Source organism: Bos taurus, chromosome 6 (genome assembly GCF_002263795.3).
Source record: "Bos taurus isolate L1 Dominette 01449 registration number 42190680 breed Hereford chromosome 6, ARS-UCD2.0, whole genome shotgun sequence".
Taxonomy (NCBI): Eukaryota; Metazoa; Chordata; class Mammalia; order Artiodactyla; family Bovidae; genus Bos; species Bos taurus.
The window spans coordinates 69185252-69210894 of NC_037333.1; the positions used below are offsets into that span (position 1 = coordinate 69185252).

The 25643-nt window shown below is 42.5% G+C and overlaps 1 protein-coding gene across 1 annotated transcript in view; it reads right to left on the bottom strand.

Annotated features, from left to right (window-relative positions):
- The window catches only part of LNX1 (ligand of numb-protein X 1), a 191626-nt gene extending 182867 nt beyond the window's left edge, over positions 1 to 8759 (bottom strand). Inside the window, exon 1 of the mRNA XM_010806136.4 lies at positions 8498 to 8759. The gene's annotated coding sequence lies outside the window, so the exon portion shown is untranslated. The remainder of the gene's footprint in view (positions 1 to 8497) is intronic.
- Between the last annotated feature and the right edge of the window lie 16884 nt (positions 8760 to 25643).

Sequence of the window (25643 nt, forward strand, 5' to 3'; positions counted from 1 at the left end):
CTTCTGATACTCCGTGAATTGAAATCAGCAGGAGAAGAGGTCTGCATGGCATTATCTTGACCTTTCATACAACAGCATTCTCATAAGAGATACCCTCATCTCTTATCTATGGACACTAAGGGAATAGAAAACAATAGGCATTTTTGCATCCATAGCGCTTATGTTAGTGTCTCAACAAAGGGGTTTTGAATGAATGACCAATCAGTAGAATGTATCATACTTCTGTGCATGTGTTCATGAGGATACTGATCACTATATCACTCACAGTTCCCTTTATAAAAAGCCTGATATGGTCAATTTCTACTCCAAGTTTAAGTGAGGAAAGCTTTGTACCCATAAAGGAATGGCTCTCTTTCTTCCTTTCTGAAAATGAGGATGATGTCATTGGACATATCTCTCTTTTGCTCTAGTTGTCTGGAAGCTTAGGGTTCAATCTGATGCCCAGCTGTATTGATGATGAAGGCTCTTTTGGCATTCATGCTGCTGCTGCGGCTGCTAAGTCACTTCAGTCATGTCCAACTCTGTGCGACCCTGTAGACGGCAGCCTACCAGGCTCCCCTGTCCCTGGGATTCTCCAGGCAAGAACACTGGAGTGGGCATTCATACTTGATTCTTATTCCTCTGGTCTTGTCATCCTAATCTTATTTTTATTTTCCTTGTTCCCAGTTTAAATTCTTGATTATATTTCCAATCATTGTTATTGCAGAGTTCATAATCTCAGATGCCTTTAATTGCCAGGCAAGTAGCAGTAAATGATTGAAGTAAGTGGGGGTAATAGAGCATGGTGTAGACTGTGGCAAATGGAGAGAGGTCTTTCCTGGCCATTCTACTCTAATAGCATCACCTCCTGCCACTGTCGATCCCTAGCCCCTAACCCTGCTTATTCATCATTTTCTGAAATTATCTTATTTATCTGTTTACTGTCTCTCACCTCTGCTATATCCCCAGAACCCATAGCAATGCCTGGCTCTGAACTGTCACCCAATCACATCTGTTGAGTGAATTAATGACTCAGTGGGACCAGGGTGGCTATGTTTTTACTACATTTTAACAGTTTGGAATTTGGATTTTTATATAAAATCTGATTTTTAGATATTGGTGGCAAGTATAAAAAATTAAAAAACACTCTGCTGGCCAGAAATGGGCCATGTTAGCATGTGACCATTGTTCTACCTCATATTTTCAAGCTATAGCTGAGACAGGATAGGACCTGGGACCCTCTACTGGAGTGCTTGCAACTGGACAAATATCTCCTCAAGCAACAGAGCACAAAGAAACTATTAAGGGACTAAAAGTAATTGTGTGCATGCACAGTTGGGGCAAATTATGAACAATAGGTATAAAAAGGCCAAAACCTCAGAAAGCACATGAAAATATTCTCAGCATTGTTAATTATTAGAGAAATGCAAATCAAAACTACAATGAGGTGTCACCTTACACTGGTCAGAATGGCTATAATCAAAAAGTCTACAAACAATAAATGCTGGAGAGGATGTGGAGAGAAGGGAACCCTTGTACACTGTTGATGGGAATGTAAGTTGGTAAAATTATGGAGAACAGTATGAAGTTTCCTTTAAAAAACTAAAAATAGAGCCACCATATGATCCAGCAATCCTCCTTCTGATCACATATCAGGAGAAAACCATAATTCAAAAAGACACCCCAATGTTCACTGTAGCACTATTCACAATAGCCAAGACATGGAAGCAACCTAAATGTCCATGGTAGATGAATGGATAATGAAGACGTGCTACATATATACAATGGAATATTACTCAGCCATAAAAAAGAATGAAATAATGCCATTTGCAGCAACATGGATGGATCTAGAGATTGTTGTATTAAGTGAAGTCCGACAGAGAAAGACATATATGATATCACTTACATATGGAATCTAAGAAAATGATAGAAATGAACATAATACAGAAGAGAAACAGATTCAGGCTTAGAAAACAAACCTATGGTTACCAAAGAGGAAAGTTTGGGAGGGGAGGGATACATTAGAAGTAGGGATTAATATATACATACTACTATATATAAAAGAGATAACCAACAAGGACTTACTCTATAACAAAAGGAACTCTACTTAATACTCTGTAATAATCTATATGGGAAAAAAACCTGAAAAAGAATAGATAAAAGTATATATGTACCTAAGTCACTTTGCTGTATACTTAAAACTAACATTACACTGCAAATCAACTGTATTCCAATATAAAATAAAAATTAAAAAAAATTAAAAGGCTAAAACCTAATTTCCACTTTTGAAGTGCCAGGAGCAAAAGCAGGGTACTACACATGATCTTTGCACACAGCACCACCAAGGTGTTAGGCAGACCACCTAAGCCAACCCTGCAGCTCAATCCACTTATCAACTCCCACCCTCATCCCCTTGAAGGAACCAGCTTGCCGACAACCCCACTTCCAGGAATGAGCAAGAACACTTAAGGAAAATGGGGAATTGGTGTGGTGACTCCTCAAAGACTTATAAATAGAATTACAATCTGAACCAGCAATTCTGTTTCTGAGTATATGTCCAAAATAACTGAAAACAGGAAACCAAACAGATATTTGTACACCATGTTTATAGAAGCATTATTCACAATAGCCATGGGATGAAAGAAACTCAAATATCCATGAACAGATTAATGAATAAATAAAATAGGGTATAAACATATAATGGAATACTACTCAGACTTAAAAAGGAAGGAAATTCTGACACCTACCACAACCTGAATGAACCTTGAGAATGCTACATATTAAGTGAAATACGAGAGAGGAGGTCTCCACAGTGGGTCTCTCTGTAACACCTCTCCGGGACCATCCCTGCAACAATGGAAAGATTATGGTGGTCCCCCATCCCTCCAAGTATGGCAAAGGAAAAACAACAGTAAACCACAAAATATGCTTCTAGAAAGACAACAAAGTCCTGATTTTTCCAAAATAGCAGCATAGAGTTTCTTTTGAAATGCCAGTATCTATTTTTAAAAACTCTTCTTTCTTTTAACTAATGATATGTTTGCTGCCTTGGCTTTGCCAATCTCTCGTAGCTCAGTCAGTAAAGAATCTGCCTGCAATGCAGGAGACCCAGGTTCAATTACTGGGTCAGGAAGATCCCCTGAAGAAGGAAATGGCAACCAACTCCAGTATTCTTGCCTGGGAAATCCCATGGGCAGATGAGCCTGGTGGGCTACAGTCCACGGGGGTTGCAAGAGTCAGACACAACTGAGCGATTAAACTACCACAATCTCTTTTGAGCCATCTATTGGGAAATGATAATAACACCTAATATTTATTACTTGCTGTTTATATGCTAAGTTTTTTTCTGTGTGCTATATAAAATAACTAATCATTATATCAATTCCATGAGATAAGCATGACTATAATCTCTGGTTTTACAGTCAAGGAAACTGAGGCACAGGGCAGTCACTTGCTTAAGATCAGACAGCTAGTAAGTGGCAGAGCCAGGATTTGAACCCAGAACGCTGGGCTTCAGAGCCTCTTGTCCTAAAGTCTAAAATCCAGGCATATTAACCTGGAATGTGTGCCCACCTCTACCAGCCTGCATCTGCCTTTCCAGCTCTCCCCTCACCTCTGGCCCTCTACACAACTCTCCCTGTGTCTTCCTTCCTGCCTGTCCCACCTTGTTAATCCCCCATCAGGGTTCCCCTTGGGTATCCCCTCTCTGCCTTCCCTGTCTGGGGACACCTATGTCTTCCTGTGGCTGGCTGTTCAGACAGCTCACATTGCACTTTGCTACATGGAATTGTAGCTGACTCTTGTCTGTTTCTCACGGTGGACGGAGAGTTCCCTGAGGGTAGAGAACAAGGTTTTAAATCTCTGTGTCCCAACCTAGCTAAGTACTTGATTCGTAGTAAATGCTTGGTACCTGGTCTTAAGGAAATAAAGGAGGCAGAGCCCAGACTGGGACTTGGTGTAGAAGATGGAGCAATGATTGTCCAAATAGTAGCTTTCACCCTAGAAATGTTGTTGGTACCCTGAGCAGACAGTGGGGTGGGAAGTCCACATCTATGTAGACTGGAGAGTTCTGGAATGGAATTGAATCAGTGGTGTGAACCCCATGCCTTCAGTGCTAGTACTGAAAACATGTGCCTGATTCATATGGCAGAGACTGCTCCCCACTAATCAAAGAGACTGACAATGCTTACATACATGCAAATGCATACCATGGGTCATAGAGCCACTTCCAAGTTTTAAAAAAAATGTTAAAATTGAATGAATGTCTTCTTCATCTTCTCTTCTCTTCCTAATTTAGTATAATACTTAAGGCCATTAACGGGGTAAGGTAATCACCCACGTGGGAGGTGGAGAGGGTATGCTGGCCCAGATAAAGTAAGGAGATTAACCACCTAGAGGGGCTGCCCTGCACAAGGGCCAGACCCTGGATGGGCAGAGGAAGGGGTTCCTCTGGAGGGACAGCCTGGCTCGAGTGTCAGAATCCCAGCGGGATGAGGAGGGCACCTGTAGGGAAGGTCGTGACAGCAGTGGTCATGATAGCGGTTGGTTACATTCAGGGGATTGATCAAACAAGCAAGTATATTAAGATAACGGAAACCAAGCTCTGTAATGTGAGAGAAGGGACTTACAATATAGAAAGGGAGAAAGCTAGAAAGAAACATCAGGGGTTGGATTGGAATTGAAAGTATGAGTGAAATTCTGGTTTTCAATGCATACAAATCATAGATACACACACACACACACACACACACACACGCACTCATACACCCTAGCTCTTCTACTGAAAGAGTCGGGGAACAGCAATACCTAATGCAGCAATGAGCCTACCTAACAGTGAGAATTTGGATTCTAAATAATTTCCCACTAAATGGAACCAGAGCTCCTTGACTATAAGGCTGGAACATCTCATTGTAACAGGAAGTAAGGAAGTGCAAATAATGATGGGAACATATCAAAAGGACACATTGACAGTTTTATGGGAATGAGATTTTACATAATTTCAAGGTCCTTTTCTACAGAACATTTATGAATTTAAAAAAGGAGGAAGAGGAACTTTCCAGTGGAGATCCCTAGAAGATATCACTTTAACCACCTACTCTCAGTGATCTCCTATTTGGAGACCGGGGCCTCAGTGAAATTCTCAAAAGAATTTAAAATCTTTTGCCATCTAATAGGATGCAATGAGAAGAGTATGGCATCACTTCTGTGATATTCTTGCCAAAGTTGTAGAACCTGAATCTAAGTGTGAGAAAACTCAGACAAATTCCAAGAGAGGAACATTCTACAGAATAACCAGCCAGTATTAAAAAAAAAAAAAAAAAACAACTGTCAAGGTCATGAAAGTGAAGGAAATACTGAGGAAAGGGTCTATGTTGAAGTAGATTAAGGACCTGTGACAACTAAATGCAACGCTTGATTTGAAAGTACTCTTTTTGCTATAAAGAATATTTTGGGGACAAGTAACAAGAACTTGAACTGGTCTGAGGATCCAATGACAATTAATGAAAACTTCCTAGAGTCTGAGGATTAGATAATAGTAATGTATCAACATTAAGCTCCTGGTTTTGTGGTTGTGTGGGAGATGTGCTGTGTATGGGAAATGCACACTCAAGTATTTGTGGAAGATGAGGAATCTCTTTGGCAGCTTATTCTCAAAGGGTTCAGGAAAAATACATTATAGAATTTTTTGTACCGTATTATACTAGCAACTCTTCTGTAAATTTGAGATTTTTCAAAATAATATATCTATACCTAGTGATGTAGGTTGGAATGATACTGTTTTCCAGACTTGCCAGGACACAGGTACCTGGGGCCTGCCTTGGGTGGACAGAGCTTGGAGTGGCTGCCCCAGGAGTAGAGTCAGGGTGTATCTGCCAAGTGTTGTTCCTCTGCTGAGGTGCAGAGATGGACGTTCTCGTCCAAGTCATTTAGTAAAGAATGGGCATCTGGATTCTTGAATAACTAGACAGAGAGAACACAGTTTCTGTAGGACACATGCCAGCCACTTGACTTATCTCATGATGGGCTTTCTGCCAGAACCAAGGAAGTGGAAGCACTGAATACCCCCTTGCCCTGTCATAAAGTCTGCAGGATACCTAAGGCCAGTTCTCCGATGTCCATCTGGAGCATGGATTGTGCAGGGGACCCTATGTTCTTTTGAGACTTGGCCTAAAGGGCTGATAGTAACCACCACTGCTTACTGTGTACCTTCTAAGGGCCAGAAACTGGGACAGATGCTTCACAGATTCTTCTTATAATCATTACAATGGTTCTCCTTGTTAAATAAATCGTCCTCATCTTATAAATGAGGAAGTAAGGCTTGGGAAGTCTTAGTAACAGCCTCAGCATTATGGGGTGAATTGTATCCCCCCAAATTCATATGCTGAAGTCCCATATCTCAGAATGTGGCTGGATTTGGAGATAGGGCCCTGAGAGAGGTGACTGAATTAAAGACAGGCCTTGAGGGTAGACTCTAATCCAACTAATGACCGTCTCTCTTAAGAAGATGAAATGTGGACATACAGAGACAGACACTCTCCTTAAAGAGGAATGACCACGTGAGGACACAGAAATAAGGTGGCCGTCTGCAAGCCAAGGTGAAAGGCCTCACCCTGATGTTGGACTTCGGGCTCCAGAACTATGACAAAATGCATTTCTGTTGTTTAAGCCATGCAGGCTGTGGTACTGTTATGGCAGTCCCAGCAGCCTTACAGGTGGAGGCATCTGGGGGAGGATGAAGTTGGTGTTCAAATCAAATCAGCGCAGTCCTGTTCTCTGCCACCCTCCTACACACAGGGCCTCTGCTGTGTCACTTCTCCCCACCTCCCCCAACAGGCTGCCCAGAACCTCCATCCAGAATCTCCCAGACTGAGTGGATCCCTCCTCTGCGATCCCACAGCCCTTACCACACTGCATATATTGATAGTGGCACACAAGGAACTCATGATCTTGTGATCAAATTGAGGGTAGGGCTCCTCTTGTCTTTATCCCTGGCATCTCCCATGGAGCCAGTTACTATGTATTGAACACTTGTGTGCCAGCAAAGATTTCACACGTGTTATCTCATTTATACTTTTTTAATTAGCCTCTAATTAAAATAAATAAATTTAAATTAAAACAACAACAACAACTCCTTAAGATAGGTATCACCAATTGTTCCCATTTTACATGTCAAAAAACTGAGGTCAGAGGTGTTACCTGAATTACCCCAGACATAAAGCTGAAGCTCCAATACTTTGGTCACCTAATGCAAAGAGCCAACTCATTGGAAAAGACCCTGATGCTGGGAAAGATTAAAGACAGGAGGAGAAGGGGGCAGCAGAGGATGAGATGGTTGGATGGCATCAATGACTCAATGCACTTGAGTCTGAGCAAACTCCAGGAGATAGTGAAGGACAGGGAAGCCTGGTGTGCTGCAGTCCACCGGGTCACAGAGAGTCGGACATGACTTATGAACAACAGCAACAACAGAGCTAGTAGGTGGTGGAACCAGGATTCACCCCTGGATGGTCTAATTCTTCAGTCTGTGCTCTTCACCTCCTGCCCTGCTGCTGTAGTCTTGCTGTGAATGTACACTCCCTCCCTACTCGGGGGCTGTGCTGATCTGAAACCTCTCCTTCAGCATGCTAAGCCCGAGTGTGAAGCTCCCCTCCCACGGAGAGCTTTCTCACTCATACCCCCTCCCCCAGCCCCCACTCTGCCTCCTTCAGCACCCGCTGGGCATAGGGTCTGCACCTTGCACTGATGTGAGACCCAGAACTGGGCACTGGCGCCATCACTTACCAATATCTGTTGAACTGGCTTCAGTGTCCAGGGATGGAAGTGAATAAGGATACACGACACAGTGGCGTATTGTCCTGGATACTGTGACTCTCCATTTCTGGATTATCCAGGAGAGTTCCAGTTGCTAAAATTCTATCCTCTCATCAGACCATTTGCCAGAATATGCGACAGACAGTGTCGTCTGGCATTTGGTTTAGAAAGTAGAGTCACCATTCTACTGAAGAGAGGCAGGAATGGAGACAAGATGAGCTGTCTGTCACTTTCCTACACACTGCTGGGCAGGTCACAATTTCTCTGCACCTAAGTGCCTCTGTGGGTAAAATAGTAACAGAAATGCCTATTTCTACCACAGAAATGGGAAAAAACACGTGAATGTGTTTTGAATACTGGATAAAGAATAATGTTATTGAAACCCAGTCACCATTACTGGGATTACTTACATTTTAACTGACCAATTTGGCCAGTGAAAAATGAAATTAAAAAGTAGTTTTTATTTTTGAAAGTCAAGGAAATGGTATCCTTGAACATAAAGACAGTAAATGTCCTGAGGCCTTTCTAGAGTGTTGAAAATATTTCTAGGCTCTCCTTAACAAGTTCTCCTTAACCTGTGTGTGTGTGTGTGTGTGTGTGTGTGGTGTACGGCAGGAGTGGGGTGGGGGCTGGGCTAGGAGTGTCAGGGACAAAGTTTTCTCCAATTGCCTGAGACGCAGCCCTCTGGAGGTGGCAGGCCTCTTACCTTTGCTGCATTGTGGATCAGTTTTCAGCCGTGTGAGGCCTCCGGGTAAAGTCCATTTGGGAACTGAGTTTTTCTGACTCAGCAGTAGCCCGGGAAAATTCCCCTTCTCTTTCCCGTGCCCCGTCTTCCAGACACGCATGAGATCTACTCCACCTTGGACTCAATCAGTGCATGCCATGCCCCTGCTGCAGGCTCTGCACAGAACTGAGCCATAAACCCGAGAGCAGCCTCTGGGGAGCTTCCAGGGAGAATGGCTCCCACTGAGCAGCGGCTCAAGAGCATCAACGTGTCTGTTCTGGTTTGGATGGGCTGAGGCTCCCTCCAACTTCCTTCTGCTCTCTGCCAGAGCCAGGGTCCTTTTGTTCACCTTTAGGGCTGCCAAGTCAGGCCTACCGCACCCCTGGATGTTGTTTTCCTGCAGGCAATGGGAAAATGAGCTTGGAGCCAGGGAAGGGAAATCAACAAGGAAATAAACACAGGGTCATTACCCCTCCAGGTCATCACCAGGCTGGGACATCATCACGCTGGGATCACTTCCTAAAGAGGCAGGAGCTGGCCGCTGCCTGAAGGGGCCCCAGACATTTTTTAATTGCCCCAGGCATTTAAAAAATTTTAAATATGCAAAGAAGTGTGCATTTCTATCAGAAGTGTGAAATCTATGTTGGACCAATCAGGCAATCCTGACTCGCTCCAATGCCTTGCCAAATCTTTCAAAGATTTTTCCATAGGCAGCATCTCTTGTAACCAAACACTGGCAAACGTTTGTAGCCAAAGAAAAAGAATGAGCAAGTTTATGGCTGACACAAACCAAGACTTTTAAAGACACAGGTAAGACTTTCAAAGGCATCCTCTAAAGGTACAGGATTATTGCTTGAATAAAGTTTTCCTCTACTTGCTCTTCAACGTCAAGGTCATCATCAGCGGCAGCATCTTCGCCAGCATTTATTGAGAGCTTGTTGTCTGCCAGGTGCTGTGCTAATGACCTCAAACTGTGTTGTTTCATTTAATTCTCAACATAATTCTATCATCCTCATTCCCATTTTGTAGATGAAGAAAATGAGGATTAGAGAGATTAAGTCACTCCTGCACAGTGATCCCACTGGTTAAAAATGTAGAAATTGCCTTTCTGGAAGGATGCTCTTCTGAGTCTTGCTTTTCCCAACAGTCAGCTTAAGCACTTTGGTGGGCTGACAGCTCCTGTGATGGCCAAAGAGTTGCTTAAACAAACTCTTAGGCCCGGGAATAGAATTCTAAACAGAACCATGGCTCATGGTTTAGTTAAATGATCTCTTCCAGGAGTTACGAAGTGGTGCTACCTTTATGCGACTCGTACCTAAGACACACCTAGCGTGCACCCTCTCTTCTTCTCCAAGGGGGTGCTGCTGGCTGCTTTCACCCAGCTCTCCACTGTGATTCTGACTGACCCAGAAGGAAGGGCCCTGTAAATCTCTTGGCCTCTGCGTATGCTTCAGTTATGGCCTGATCACGCAAATTTGTCTTTTTGACTCTAGAAGCCTAACAGTTATAAGCTTCTTTTAATCAATAATCCAGGGGATGAATAATTTTAAGTTCCAGCTTGGAAACTTCTGCCTGATGAGAAGAAATCAGCACATGTATTTTCAGTCCTCAGGTCCTGCTGCAACATTTTTTTTTTTTTTTTGCCTCATCTTTACTTCTGTTAGCATGTAGCTCTCCTGCGCAGTTACCTAGGGCAACTGGCCGCTGGTCAAAGGAAAGTAAAACCTTTAATTAGGAGAAAAGGAGATGCCTCCCAGCGACGTCTAAGTTGTCCGTTTTTGTAAATATAGAACTTGCGACATCAGGGCCTCTGCTTGTGCATGGGACACTTGGGTTTGGTTTTGTGGAGCTTGGGGGTACTTTGCTCTGGGGCCACATATGCCTTTAAGTCTGAGGTTGGTCAGCTTTCATTCTCAACAGAAACTAAAGACTTATTTACTGGGTTTATAGCAATAAAAAAAGAAGATTGGAAAGGGGCCGGGCTTTTAGTTTAGATGTCATTTCATTTTTCTTTCCCAGTGGTTTACAACTAAACACAGTGTCCAGATATGTTTACAGACTCTGGTCTTGGAGTTCTTTGATGAGGAAAGGCAATTTATAACAGTCAAATGGGCCTTTCAACCTTATCGTATGAAATGAAAACCAAAATGTTGGAAGGGAGCTGATGTAATGAAAGCTTTCATGTTCCTCATCTGCTTCACAGCTTTTCACCACCAGGGAATAAAGATAGCAGACTTGGGGACTGTCAGATGCTTTGGGGGTTTCAATTCAGAAAGGTAATGAGGTAGATGGATTTTATTTCTCCTTCCTCTCCTTTGAGCATCTGGATCAGTACTGATTGAGTTGGTTCCAAGAGTTGAGTCCATTCTGGGATTGACAATAAACATACAAACCTCCCCCCACCCCATTTTTTTTTTTTTTGCATGGTCATGTAACCAAGGCAGCTGACTGTTTAAAACTGGAAACAGAGAGAAGTCACAGATGAAAAACAGGACGTATTAATTTAGCTTTACAAATGTGCCCTTTCCAAGGCCAGAATTACTCACTCCCTGGCAGCTCACAATGTGGGACCTGGGTCTGCTCAAATGCCATGGCTTCAGCGTGTCCTTTCCGTTTGGTGTGGGATGCTCTAGATGAGTGACAGGTTCCAACTCGGCAGAGACATCCAGATGCAATTAGAGTCCTCACGGATTTTAATTATTATGGGAAAGCAAGCACAACTTTGCCATGCAAGGAAATATGGCCATTCTTAGTGTCCCTAAAAGTAACGTGTCCACTTGTATGCAGAGAAAATGTCCTCATTTTTGGTGCATTTTGAAGGAGGAATATTAAAACTGAATTATGTAAAATGCTAGAGGAGCTATTTCAGGATTCTTTTTATTTTTTATCAAAGTATAGTTGATTTACATTGTTGTATTCGTTTCGGGTGATAGTTTCACAGCAAAGTGATTCAGTTATATATATATATATATTTTTTTTTTCAGATTCTTTTTCCACGTAGATTTTTTAACCAAATATTGAGAATAGTTCCTGTGGTATACAGTAGGTCCTTATTATTTATCTATGTTCTACATGATAGCATGTATGTGTTATTCCCCACTTCCTAATTTATCTCTCCCCTCCATATTTCAGTATTCTGTGATCAAGAAATCAGAACCTGAACTAGCTTTCTTTTAGGCTCTTTTGTATGCTTACAAGATGCTCAGGGTGAACGTGGATTTATCAAAATAGGAGGCAGAAAACGGTTTCCTTAGACCATTATGGCCTGATTGCTTTCCTTATCCTCCTCCACGCACATCACTGATAGTTTGTCCACCTGTGCCTGCAAATGGGAGAGGCCATGAGGAGTGCAAAGTTCCACCCTGAGGCTTTAAACACCATCTCTGTGCCAGCAACTCCCATATTTGGATCTCTGGCTCAGAACTCTCTTCTGAGTTTCCAACCATGTTCTCAGAATGTCACTGCCATCTCCAACTCCACTCAGCCAAAGCCAAGTCTTCTACCTCTTTCTGCCCCTCCTGCTGCTTCCATGGAGAAGAAAAATGGCAACCCACTCCAGTATTCTTGCCTGGAGAATCCCAGGGACACAGGAGCCTGGTGGGCTGCCATCTATGGGGTCACACAGAGTCGGACACGACTGAAGTGACTTAGCAGCAACAGCTGCTGCCTCCAGCTTAGTCAATGATCTTTTCAGCCACCCAAGTGCTCCAGTCTCTCCCTCCAGTCACACACCCAACCCATGAGTCTGTTCTGTCAATCTCATCTCCGAAATTGATATCAACTGCAACTTTCTATTCAAAATTCCTACCACCACAAATGCCGACCCCAACTTTAGCCCTTGTCTTGGCTCCTAGCTGGTCTTCTTGCTGCCCATGTTGCCCCCCTAACCAAATCTATGCTCCACATTCCAGCCAGAGTAGATTTTTCAAAGATAAGTCAGATGAGGCCATTAACTTACCTAAAAGCCTCAAGGCTTTCCAGTGCAATAAGGAGGAAATATAAAATCTCTGAACTGGCCAGCTAGTCTTGGCATAATTTGATCCCCACTCACCTCTCCAACATTGCCTTGGCAACACTAGCTTACTGTCAGTTTCTTGAACACTCCAAACTTTTCTCCAACTCAGAGCTTTGCTAATCTTGGGCTGGCATGTACTGACCTTCACACCCCCATTCCCAGATCTTCTGCCAACAGCACAAAAACTCACTCTCTTCCTGCCTCTTTCATCTTTCAGGTCTCAGCGCAAATGTCATTTCCTAGAGTCATATCCTCCCAACACCTATTTTCTTTGTAGTACTTGACGTGATTTGTAAGTATATTATTTATTTGCCTATTTCCTTAATATAGAACTTATATGGTTTACCCTCCTATGTCCACCCCTCCACCTACAACTAGGAAAGCAGGAACTATGTCTGTTTGGTTCACAACTACATGTCCAGGTTCCAAATTTTTTTTAAGTTGAATGAAGGAATGAGTAGTTGAATGAGAAAAATCTTTTCCTCTCAATTCGGATCACTTAAGGAAGAGTTTGTTAAATAGCTATTGAGCGGTACTTACTAGTTCTTATTCAGACACAGATAGAATTTGTAGATGTAGAGAATTAGCAAAGAACTGTGGTCTCAGAGAATCTAACCACGTTCTCCCTTCCGAGGGACCACTGGCTATTACATCTGGGAGTGCCACCACATGGCCCAGGGAGATGTCGGGGGAGAAGTGGGTGGACTGGTGTGGACCCAGGACTAATGCATTTCTGACTGTGTTAATTTTGTAATTAATTTCCCATGAAAACAATAAGGCACAGACTGTACTACTATAAAAACTTTGGGGGGCCAGCTTCGGGAAGCTAAACACCATTTAGATTTAGAACATCAGTTTATATGGAAAAATCTGTTCCAAATTCTCTAACAACCGACATACCCCCAAAAAACCCAAATAAAAAAACCAAACTTCTAAGCAGGAGAGCGTTTTGTGTTTCTTGTAAATTTTCTAAAATATGGAGACTCATCACCAGCCACACCCTCCCTGACTGCTCGTTGAATTTGGGTCCTGGTGAGCATGTGTTGGATGGCATTGGGGAGGCCCATGAGATCATTTATTCTCACAGGCATTTTATTTACTGGTGTTGAGGCACAGCCAGGAAACATTTATTTTCCTGTTCATATTTCAGAAGGAACCTGTGACTCATTCCCCAGGAAGGAGCAATCTAGAACCGTACTTCTAGCTACCCTCCCACCAGCTTTCCTGGTGCTGCTCCCAAGAGGAGAAGTGATGGCCAATCTGATTGGAAAGACAGGGTGAGAAGGTCCTTCCTGGGCCCCCTATGCCAGGTACTTGGCTGCTGCATTGAAAAGCAAAGACCTCTTTTCCTTTGCCTCCTGGATCTTGTCTGGCAAGACTCGGATGAAGGGAGGTGGTGACTATGCAGCCCCTATCTCCCCGTTAGAGGCAGGGGGTGTGGGGATGCCAGGCCAGTGGACACAGGCCTCTGCTTTCTTGCTTCCATTTTCTTCCCTCTCGTTGGCTGGAAGAGTCAGACTCCTGTGGGTCTTATAGTTCAGGGAAGGTGGCAGGAATCCTTCGTTCTCAATCTACCTCCTTAGAAAGCAGACGCTGTATCAAGATCCCCCTTGCTCTAGATGTCTGTCCTCAACCAGAATCAGTAATTTGTGTTGTATTTTAACTTTTTTATTTCATAAACAACTTAAAAAAAAATCACGTCCATTAAAAAAATATATATTTATTTGGCTGCATTGAGTCTCAGTTTTAGTGAGTTTAGTTTAGTTCTCTAGTTGTGGCTCATGGGCTCCAGAGCGAGGGCTCAGTAATGGAGGTGCACAGGCTTAGTTGCTCCATGACATGTGGAATCTTCTCAGACCAGGGATCAAACCTACATCTCTTGCATTACAAGGTGGACTGTTAATGACTGGACTACCAGGGAAGCCCCTCATAAACAACTTTTCTATATCTATGTGTAAAATATATGTGAAAATAAATCTAACACTTGAGTTATAAAGTGTGTACATCAAGTGTTTGCCAGTTATTAAGCCTCCAAAATCAGGGTTAAAATGAAGTCTTTCTACATCCTAGATTTTTCAACAAAACCCAGGAAAACTCCCTGAGGAATTTTATATGAATCAGCTTTGCCCTTGAGTTAACCCAAACAAATTCACACAGCCATGCATCCTGACTCCACATGTTGTCATCCGTGTAATCATAGTTTTACAAAGCTCTGCTCACAAATAAGTATCACGTCATTGAAGGGAATAGGCTAGAAGGATATAGGGGGCTTGCTCAAAACCACGGCAGGTCCTGGTGCTAGGCACATGAATTAGATATGTAGCTCTCAAACCTGCACACCAGAAATCCCAAATTACTGGGCAGTGGCTGTGTGTACATGCATGCATGTGTAGTCACAGTCATGTCCAACTGTTTGAGACCCCATGGACTGTAACCTACCAGGCTCCCCTGTCCATGGGATTCTCTAGGCAAGAATACTGGAGAGAGTTGCCATTTTCTCCTCCAGGGGAATCTTCCTGACTCAGGGATTGAACCCACGTCTCCTGCAGCTTCTGCATTGGCAGGCAGATTCTTTACCACTGAATTTCTCCTAACAGTTCCTTGAAAAATTGTTTGCAATCTCTGAAGAAATGTTCTTTTTCATATTTAAACACATGAGGTGCCCCAGATTACTGTCTTAAATTGGATTTGGGGGCAGAGGTTGGGCAATAAAAATAAATAAAATGAGTTGTTACATTAAGAAAAATCCAATTTTCTTTGAAATGTTTCTAAACTTAACCTGAGTAGAAAGACCACGTGGCTTTGAACTCTTCCACTGTGTCACAAATATTAGAAATTCTCAGTGTTCTGTTTATGATTCCCAGGGGTTAGGAAGATGTCATCTTTACACATATATTTCTTTACCACATACTTTTTTAAAAAGTTAGAGATATATCCATTTGAGGGGAAACTACCTCTTTCAGGGCTATATAAAATGCCATGCGAGTAAATATTGTACATTCTGGGACAATCAACGGAGAAGACAAGACTGTAATCTTTTAGGCAAAAACTATAGTCTCCTCTGGAATTTTGTTTCCAGCTCTGAGGATACCGTCAATACTTGGTAAATAACAAATAAATATAGCAATAATAAATATTGTGAATGGAAATAATGATGTGACAGGCATTCAGATTTCTTACAATCCAGAAATGCATGGAGTTACCACAGACTTTAGGGAAAAAACCCAGGATTCTATGACATTTATGTCTATTTTCAAGGGACAAAAGGCTTTAGATTCCTTATTTTTAAGAGGCCTGGTCAATTGCACTGATGAATTGATCGGGTTGGTTGATTTTTAAAACCACGTTGCAATGAAAAAACGATCAGAAAACATATAGGCGGGTTTTGTCTTTAAATGTGGGATTTCACAAAACTAAAAAGTTCAGACAGCTGGACCCCATTTCATGTGTTTTTTTCAAACAGATTCTCAGTGTTCTAAACTCAATCCAGCTGTATGTACTAATTGCATTTCAGTGACTCGGTTGGATGTCGTCTTTTTGGGAAAATCTCATTTAAAAAGAAAACGGACGCTTAAATCTCACTGGAGTTGCCTTATTACTGCAGTCTCGATGCTATGCTTGGTTGGACAGTGTTCATCTCCGTAGAGCAAGCCTGTGCTGATGTTCTGGGGGCATGTGGCACCATTACTAGAACTGAAGTGTCCAGAACAATCGTGCAAGGGGGCCTCTCTAAAGACTCCTCCATGGATCTGTACCTCCTCCTTCTGTACCTAGCCCAGGTGCTCATATTCATGTGTATATACAAATGCTTTGAAATAGCAGGGAAATTGTTTTTGTTTAAACAATTATAGAAGTAAACTTTCTTAGTAAAAAACTCAAACAAGTCTGAAGGAAAAAAGGGCCTTAATTCATAAGTATGTCTGCCTGCCCCTTAGTGCCAGACAACAACACACACACACACAAACATACACACACCCTTATTCCTGGTCTCTAGGGATAAACATTAAATAGATAGACAACATTTATCTTTGTGTATATTTATGTATATACACACTCACACAGAAGCCACAAATTATTTGCATCCCATTCATTCTTGAACATTGTATAACAAGCTATTCTAATATTTAGTGGCTTAAAAAAAACACTAATCATTTACTATCTCTCAGCTTCCATGGACAAGAGTGGCTTGAGCAGTAGTTCTAGGTTCTGGGGGGCTTAGGGGCTCTCCTGAGGCTGTAGTCACAGTTTGGCTGGGGCTACAGTCCTGCACACCTGACCGGGGCTGGAGGATTGGCTTCCATGGTGGCTCACTCCCACAGCTGACATACTCGTGCCGGCTGTTGGCAGGAGGCCTCATTTCCTATCTATGCGGGCCTCTCCACAGGCTGCCTGAACTTCCTCATGAAATGGCATCTGACTTCCCCCACAGGGAGAGGACCAAGAGAGCAAGGTGGAAGGTGCAAGACCTGGTGTGAGCTAGCCTCTGACGTCACACTCCAACACACACTCAGACATTCTGCTGGTCCCACAGACAGTCCAGGTTCAATAAGGGAGGGGCTACACAGAGGCATGGGTCTCAGGAAGTGAGGATGGTTGAAGGGCATTTTGGATGATGCCTTTGAGACAGCAACTCCCATGAAGAGGTGAAGTCTCTCTCTCCACTCCTTGATTCTGGTCTGACCTTGAAACTTGCTCTGACCAATAGAAACTGGGGGAAATGATGCTGTCAGGGTCCTGAGCCAAGCGACCAGGTTTCCTTTCGCTGCTCCCACCCTCTTGGAGTGCTGCTGCCATGAGAGCATCCTGGACTCACCTCCTTGAGGATGAGAGAACAGGAAGAGGGAGGGACTTGTCCCCGACATACCGGCCGAGGCCTCAGATACATGAGTGAGTCCAGCCAGTGGCACATACGGTAAAGACAGGCTGTTCTTGCTGAGCCCAACTCAAACTTTGGAATGGTTTACTATGCAACCATAGACAACTGATACAATATGGTAAACAAGAGTCTGTATTTTGTTGTTTTTAAGCTCAATAATATACTATAGGCACCCCTTCATGTCAGTACATAAAGATCTTCCTCATGTTTTAAAAAATGTTCGATATAGCAATCTCATATTATGGTAATGGTCTAGTTATTTAACATATTTACTATTCATGGACATCTAGGTTGTTAAAAATTTTTTTTTGCTAAAGCAAGCAATGCTTTTTGAATTTTATTTCTTGCATACATGCATAGAAGTAGAATTCCTGGGTCAAGGGAATTATGTATTTAAATATTTCATGTGTCAAATTGCACTTCAGAAAGGTTGTACCAATTTCCATTCCATTTAACAGTGTATCAAATTTTAAAGGAAACTCCTAATAGCTACTTTCTGTCCTCATCCTGAATTTGCCCTCATTTGAAGCCAGGGGATTGGGAAACAGAGCTGAGATGAGGTATAGGACTGTGTGAAACTGGTGCCTGCTTTAAGCTGCAATGAGAACAGACTAAAAAGTCAGACACAGAAGTAATGCGAGAGAGGAAGAGATGGAGTCTTGGAGGAGGTTGGCACCTCCCATAGGAACCAAAGACACTCTTTCTATCTCTGAGAGCTTTTTTTGGAAATAAGTTTAATAGACAAGGCTGTCAGCTAAAAGCTTTTAAAAATATATGACAATATTAAGCATTAAGTCTGAAGAATTGAAGACAGCCATTGTGGTTAGGGTCCTATAAGAATTTAACATCACAGCAACTTAAATCCAACTTGTCTGTCACATTTTCAGCGGGAGCATCTGGATGAACTCCAAACCCCAGGAGACCCTCTGTCATCCTAGATATGCAAATAACCATGATGCCTAAAAGGCAGCACATGGCAGACACTATAAAGGGCTTTACATATATGGTAGAATTTATTTCACACAGCAGAGGAAGAAACTAAGGTACTGAGTAATTGAGTAACTTGCTCAAGTTTGCAGTGGTATTAAGTGGAAGAGACAGCATTCTCATCAGTTTGGTACCAGAGGCTCTGATCCTGTCAATCTCTGTGTGGCTGACCTTTTGGCTGCCATTCTTCCTTCCTGGAAGGGACTGGAGTAGTGTTCTCTTCCTGCCTCCCTTGCAGCTAGAATATGTGACCCAGTGTTGGCCAATGAGACCTCAGGAGACATCAGCTGGGGGGTTTCTGGGGAAGACTTTCTCTCCTAATGGAAGAAGATGCTGGGCAAGTAATCTCTGACTCTATCTTTTCAATCTCTCTCTTCCAGATATTGTGGGGCATAACTGTGTTGCCTGGCAAGTTAACAGCATTTTTGCAGCTATGCTGCCAGTCTTGAAGGTGGCAGAATGGAGAGAGGAAAAGAACTTCCATCCTTAATGATGCTGCTGATCTGCTGATTCAGCTCTGTCCTTGCCCACCTACCTCTCAAATTATTGTTTTGTGAGATTACTAAATTCCTTTCTGTTTAAAACCACTTTTAATGGAGGTATTCTGTTACTTGTAACTGAAAGCAACTGGACTGAAACATTACTACATTATGCTGCCTCCCAGAAAATTTAATTATTAAAACCTGGGGTTTTGAGATTTCATTTAAAAATTTTATTGGAGTATGCTGCTGCTGCTGCTGCTAAGTCGCTTCAGTCGTGTCCGACTCTGTGTGACCCCAGAGATGGCAGCCCACCAGGCTACCCCATCCCTGGGATTCTCCAGGCAAGAACACTGGAGTGGGTTGCCATTTCCTTCTCCAATGCATGAAAGTAAAGAGTGTAAGTGAAGTCATTCAGTTGTGTCCGACTCCTAGCAACCCCATGGATTACAGCCTACCAGGCTCCTCTGTCCATGGGATTTGCCAGGCAAGAGTACTGGAGTGGGTTGCCATTGCCTTATCCGTTATTGGAGTATAGTTGATTTATAATATTGTATTAGTTGCAGGTATACAGCAAAGTGAACCTGTTACACATATACATATATCCACTCTTTTTGACACTGTATTTTAAAAAGAACTAAGAAATCTTGAGAGAAGAATCAGAGCATAACTGTCATAAATAATCATGAGATTCCTGCTTGATGTTTTCTCAGTTATTTGTCAATTTCCATTTGTATTCAGCTTTTAGTGAATTACAATGTTCCATATATACTAGCTGGGAAGTTTTTAAACTTACTTAACAGGAAAAAGACTTGGATGGTTGAAGATAGGTAGGTAGGTAGATCAGTTCACTCAGTCATATCCGACTCTTTGTGACCCATGAACCACAGCACACCAGGCCTCGCTGACCATCACCAACTCCCAGAGTTTATCCAAACTCTTGTCCATTGAGTTGGTGATGCAATCCAACCATTTCATCCTCTGTTGTCCCCTTCTCTTCCTGCCTTCAATCTTTTCCAGCATCAGGATCTTTTCAAATGAGTCAGCTCTTCGCATCAGGTGGCCAAAATACCAGAGTTTCAGCTTCAACATCAGTCCTTGCAATGAACACCCAGGATTGATTTCCTTTAGATAGATAGATAGGACGTATCTCTATGACCATGTTGATAAAGAGCAACCTCAGCATCTCAGTGAATTTGACCCCTAAATAAGACAAAGAGTTATCTCTTAAAATGGAAGAAAGGATTTACCAAGCAAATCCAAGAAGTCAAATCTTTCCCCCCATAGCACTGAAGGCAGAGAAGTTCCCTAGCTAGCCTCCTATTAATTTTAGAATTGCAGAGCCCAGGACATGAAGCCAACCCAAGTCACACACACATCATGGGTAAACAATGCCATGACAGCTGCTTTGGACCAGGCAAAACATATGGAGGGTGGAAACAAACAAGATTTCCTCCCAAATGTTTGTTTATTATTCTTTACAATCTTTGTTCTTAGAGAATAAAAATGAGATTAGCTAGCATTTTGGATCCATGTGTTTGTTTGCTTGCTTATTTATTTTTAAGTCTCTGTAATAGTTTTCTCACACTAAAAATGAAAATAACCTCATCAAAGAAAAAAAGCTCAACAACCCAGAGGTAGATATGGGAACAAGTGAAAATCCCTCGGCATCTCCCCCCACCCCATTCTCCTTCTGACCCATGGCCCTCCTGTCCCGCTCTGAGTCCCATAGTTAGTTATTGGGTGTGCCTCCCTCTAGTCAGAGGAACTTCCCTGGTGGCTCAGATGGTAAAGAGTCTGCCTGCAATGCGAGAGACCTGAGCGACCCTCTAGTCAAGGCTATGGTTTTTCCAGTAGTCATGTGTGGATGTGAGAGTTGGACTATAAAGAAAGCTGAGCGTCAAAGAACCGATGCTTTTGAACTGTGGTGTTGTAGAAGACTCTTGAGAGTCCCTTGGACAGCAAGGAGATCCAACCAGTCCATCCTAAAGGAGATCACTCCTGGGTGCTCATTGCAAGGACTGATGTTGAAGCTGAAACTCCAATACTTTGGCCACCTGATGCGAAGAGCTGACTCATTCAAAAAGACCCTGATGCTGGGAAAGATTGAGGGCAGGAGGAGAAAGGGATGACAGAGGATGAGATGGTTGGATGGCATCACCAATTCAATGGACAAGAGTTTGGGTGAACTCTGGGAGTTGGTGATGGACAGGGAGGCCTGGCGTGCTGCGGTTCTTGGGGTCACAAAGAGTCGGACACGACTGAGCGACTGAACTAAACTGAACTGAACTGTGCCTCCCTCTAAGCTTCTTTCTGTCGCATGAAAAGAAAGTAGACTCTTTTAAAACAAAAATTCATTGCCCAGTTTTTTGGAGGTAATCAATACTTTTTGTTAGAATTCTCAAACAAGTAAGAAAGATGAAAGCAGGAGGAGGTCCTAGCTCAGGAACTTTCTTTCTGTGTCTGTGTCTCCAAGACTTTCTCACCTAATTTAATTAACATAAATTTACATACTCACACATGCTTACATGTGGGACAGCCAAGGCCTAAGAAAGCACTCTTTCTCCAACAAAGATCCAGTTCTTCAAAAATGGTGGGAATCTGACCCTTGTCCCCTTGCTCCCCTCTACCTGGTAGGAATACAGGGAGTAATACCTCCTTCTTCCTTTTCAGTGATCCAGCCCTGATGCATTATATAACTTGGACTCTGAAAACTACAGCCTTTAGGAATAGATGATGAATTTTAAGAATGCCACACTCATTGGAAGTCAGGATAGAGAGGGAGAAGCGGGTAGGTCTGCAATTGCTGTTTTCTTCTTGAGATACAGTAAAATACAAATTGTCTGTAACCACACATTGGGAAATTGATGGAGTCTATCTCTGTGCCTTTTATGCAGACAATCACATAAACAAATCTTATTGGATGTTCACATGTTTACAGAGAAGAGGTCTGCAAAGAAGGAAATCCCCAGCCTGCCACAGTTTCCAGGCCAACATTTAACTGGCCTCACTCTAAAGTACTAAGTGGGCATTTTGGTTCTTATTTATTTTGACTCTTGTCTACCTCCTGTTCCTCACTGCGGAGTGGTCATCATCTTTCTTCTTGGATCCCGATTTGGAAAATCCTCACTCATGTCCCCCATTTGTTTTGTGAGCTTCTTATACTAGATCCTAGCTAATCACAATTAGCTGTAAATTGCTCTCTTTGCCCTAAGGGACAGTGAGCAAGTAGCTGGAAAGTTTGAAGGTGATGATGTATGGGGACATCAGACAGCCTATTCTGGGAACCAGAAAAGGTGGGATGTATGATTGGTTTAATACAGACATGCTCTCAGATTAAAAGCCGGTTTAGTACAGACATGCTCTTAGACATGCTCTCAGATTACATTTCTTCTATGTCTTCTGAAATTGTTTGTGTGGCCAGAGAATATCACTTTACACACAAAGTCATTTTGAAACTTCCAAATATCCCCAAGGCAGCAATCACATTAGAAGCTAGTGGGTACATGTGGTGGTTTCTTTCTTTCCCAAACAACAATGAAAGAAATTTTCATTTTTTCTGATTAAAAAATAATTTTGGCTTATTATTTTTAAAAGCACAGAAAGCATAGGCAGAAAGAAGAAATTAAAAAACACCAAACCCTTCCACTCTAATCATAACCAGTGATATTTTTATGGATATTATTTCAGACATTTTTTTCCTGCATGTATACACAAATATAAAACTCCATTCTTAGGCCTGCACCATCTAGAAGATTAGGGAGGCAGAACTCAGTTCCACACAGAGAGCAATCATATGACTCTGGAAGATGGTTCAAAATGTTGCCTTTCCCCTGGACTCTCATTTCAGGCCAAACAGAGCCATCTCAGGTGGGAACCTGGCCTGAGCATCTTCTCTGGTCTATAGTCCTCTACTCCCCACCCCCACATGGCTCTGACAGTCTTTTCTAGCCTCTGCTTGTTTCCAGGGGCCTCAGTTCCATTCTGGAGGGTCAGGGGCTTATTGCGCTTCACCCTGAAAGAGCTCTTCTTCCTGTGCAGGGAGGGGCATGAGACTTAGAGCTGCACACAGAGCTCAGCTGTGAGGGTCAGAACTCACCATCAAGTTCGTCCTGACAGCCAAGTCCCTGTCCACCTATGTGCTCCTGCCCCATGCTCTTGTACTATTCCATGCTGGGGAAACTGTACAAAGAAAAGACAGATGTGACTTAAGGATAAGAAGAGACATCAATAAAGCTTGAATCCCTTCATAATCTTTTGGCAATCAGCCCAGTCTCCTGCGTAGGAATTCCCCTTTAAGCCTGGATGTTTTCATCCATGAAATGGGGATAGTGATATTCACTTCACAGGGATGTTTGGAAGATATAGTTACCAACTTACATAAGGTCAAGAGAAAGGTAGACCCCAAGAGGTCTGGCTTATTGCTCTCCAAGAGTCCCTGCAAAGTATCAGCACCTGGAGGATCCAGAATCTGGCCCTTAGCTTTATATGTCCAGAATTTGGACTATGAGTTCATCTAGATAGGACCATGGGGTAGGAGAAGCTATTATGCATAATTTTATTAATTTTTAGGGGGGTGGGGTTAGTAAATAATCTTACTAAATTATTTAGAAGATGATGCAATTTACATAACATACTGAAAACATGAAGTTTGGCTTGGAAAAGGTGACATAATGTTCCATACACTTTCTTTCATCTTCCCAATCAAAGGATAAATCATACATGAGAGTAGGAAATGAGAAAACTCAGCAGGTTCTTTTTCTAAATGGCCTCATGACCCTGGAGCAAGTTGTTTATTCTTTGGCCTTCAGTGTCCTCATTTGGAAAATGAGCAGCTATCTCTAAGGTGCTTTCCAGACCTCAAGACTCTTTCACGTCTACATTTGACAGGATCTAGAATAGCACTGGAGCAAAGGCAGCTCTCAATAAATACTTGTTGATTGAAATGGGGCCAAGGTAACAAGATGCACTTTCAGCTGTTCTATGAGTACCAGAACAAAGTGTTCCCGCAAAGGCATAGAAGAGTCAGAGACTGACGGAGACCTTTTGGGAGACCTTAAAGCAACAGGGGAGAGTCCCCCCAAAGCAGAACTTGGCTAGATTACTGGAGAAAAAATAGCAGGAAATTGCACAATGTTGGAGGAACCAGATTAAAAACGCTAATGAAAGGAGACATTCCACTTTCAAGAGACATGAAGCAGGAGGCAAGAGCCCGTTGTTGCTCAGAGTGAAATAGCATAGAAAATCAACTGGCTCTAAATGTTTCCTCCAGCACAAAAAGTTGTTCTTGTTGCAGAGATTTAAAAATAGGACAAAGGGTTATCACTCCTACTAGCAGACTAAGTGCTCTAATGTTGCCAATCTCCTTTATCTTTTTTTGACCCTACATTCTCCCCTAATTACTCTTACATGGCTAGTTGCATCATCCCCTCCCATATTTTATCTCCTTCATCCCTGAAAGGAAAGAGAACTTTTGGTATAATAATACTTTCTTGTCTTCTATGGATGCCATAAAGAAGCCTTTAGTTCTAAGTATGCAACAGGCTCCTCCCAGGTTGCACTGAATGGAACCAAGACTCTGGAGGGGAAACAGAGGGGTACAAAAGGGAAATGAAAACAGAATGGACAAAATGGAGATGTTAAGATTATTCCAGGCAATAGAATCTTTCCAACTGTGGCTGAAACTGCTGGTCATCTCATAACATCTGTTCTCCCTTTCTGAATAGAAATTTAAGCCAGGCACATGGAAGTTCCACTAAAGAATCTATTTCCCAGCCTGCCTTGCAGTTAAGCGTGACCATGTGGTTAGGAGCTATCTCTCTGCTTATTTAATTTATATGCAGAGTACATCATGAGAAATGCTAGGCTGGATGAAACACAAGCTGGAATCAAGATTGCCCGGAGAAATATCAAGAACCTCATATAGACAGATGACACCACACTTATGGCAGAAAGCAAAGAAGAACTAAAGAGCCTCTTGATGAAAGTGAAAGAGGAGAGGGAAAAAGTTGGCTTAAAACTCAATATTCAGAAAACTAAGATCATGGCACCCGGTCCCATCACTTCATGGCAAAGAGATGGGGAAACAGTGGCTGACTTTATTTTTCTGGGCTCCAAAATCACTGCAGATGGTGACTGCAGCCATGAAATTAAAAGACGTTTGCTCCTTGGAAGAAAAGTTATGACCAAACTAGACAGCATATTAAAAAGCAGAGACATTACTTTGCCAACAAAGGTCCATCTAGTCAAAGCTATGGTTTTTCCAGTAGTCATGTATGCATGTAAGAGTTGGACTATAAAGAAAGCTGAGCACCAAAGAATTGATGCTTTTGAACTGTGGTGTTGGAGAAGACTCTTGAGAGTCCCTTGGACTGTAAGGAGATCCAACCAGTCCATCCTAAAGGAAATCAGTCCTGAATATTCATTGGAAGGACTAATGTTGAAGCTGAAACTCCAATACTTTGGCCACCTGATGTGAAGAACTGACTCATTTGAAAAGACCTTGATGCTGGGAGAGATTGAAGGCGGGAAGAGAAGGGGATGACAGAGGATGAGATGGTTAGATGGCATCACCAACTCAATGGACATGAGTTTGAGTAAGCTCCAGGAGTTGGTGATGGACAGGGAGGGCTGGCATACTGCAGTCCATGGGGTTGCAAAGAGTCAGACATAACTGAGTGACTGAACTGAACTGAATGAGATTGGAGTAGAAGTGATAGGTTTAAATTTCTTGCTATGCCCTTAAAGAGAGGACTTGTGCCCTTCCCTTTT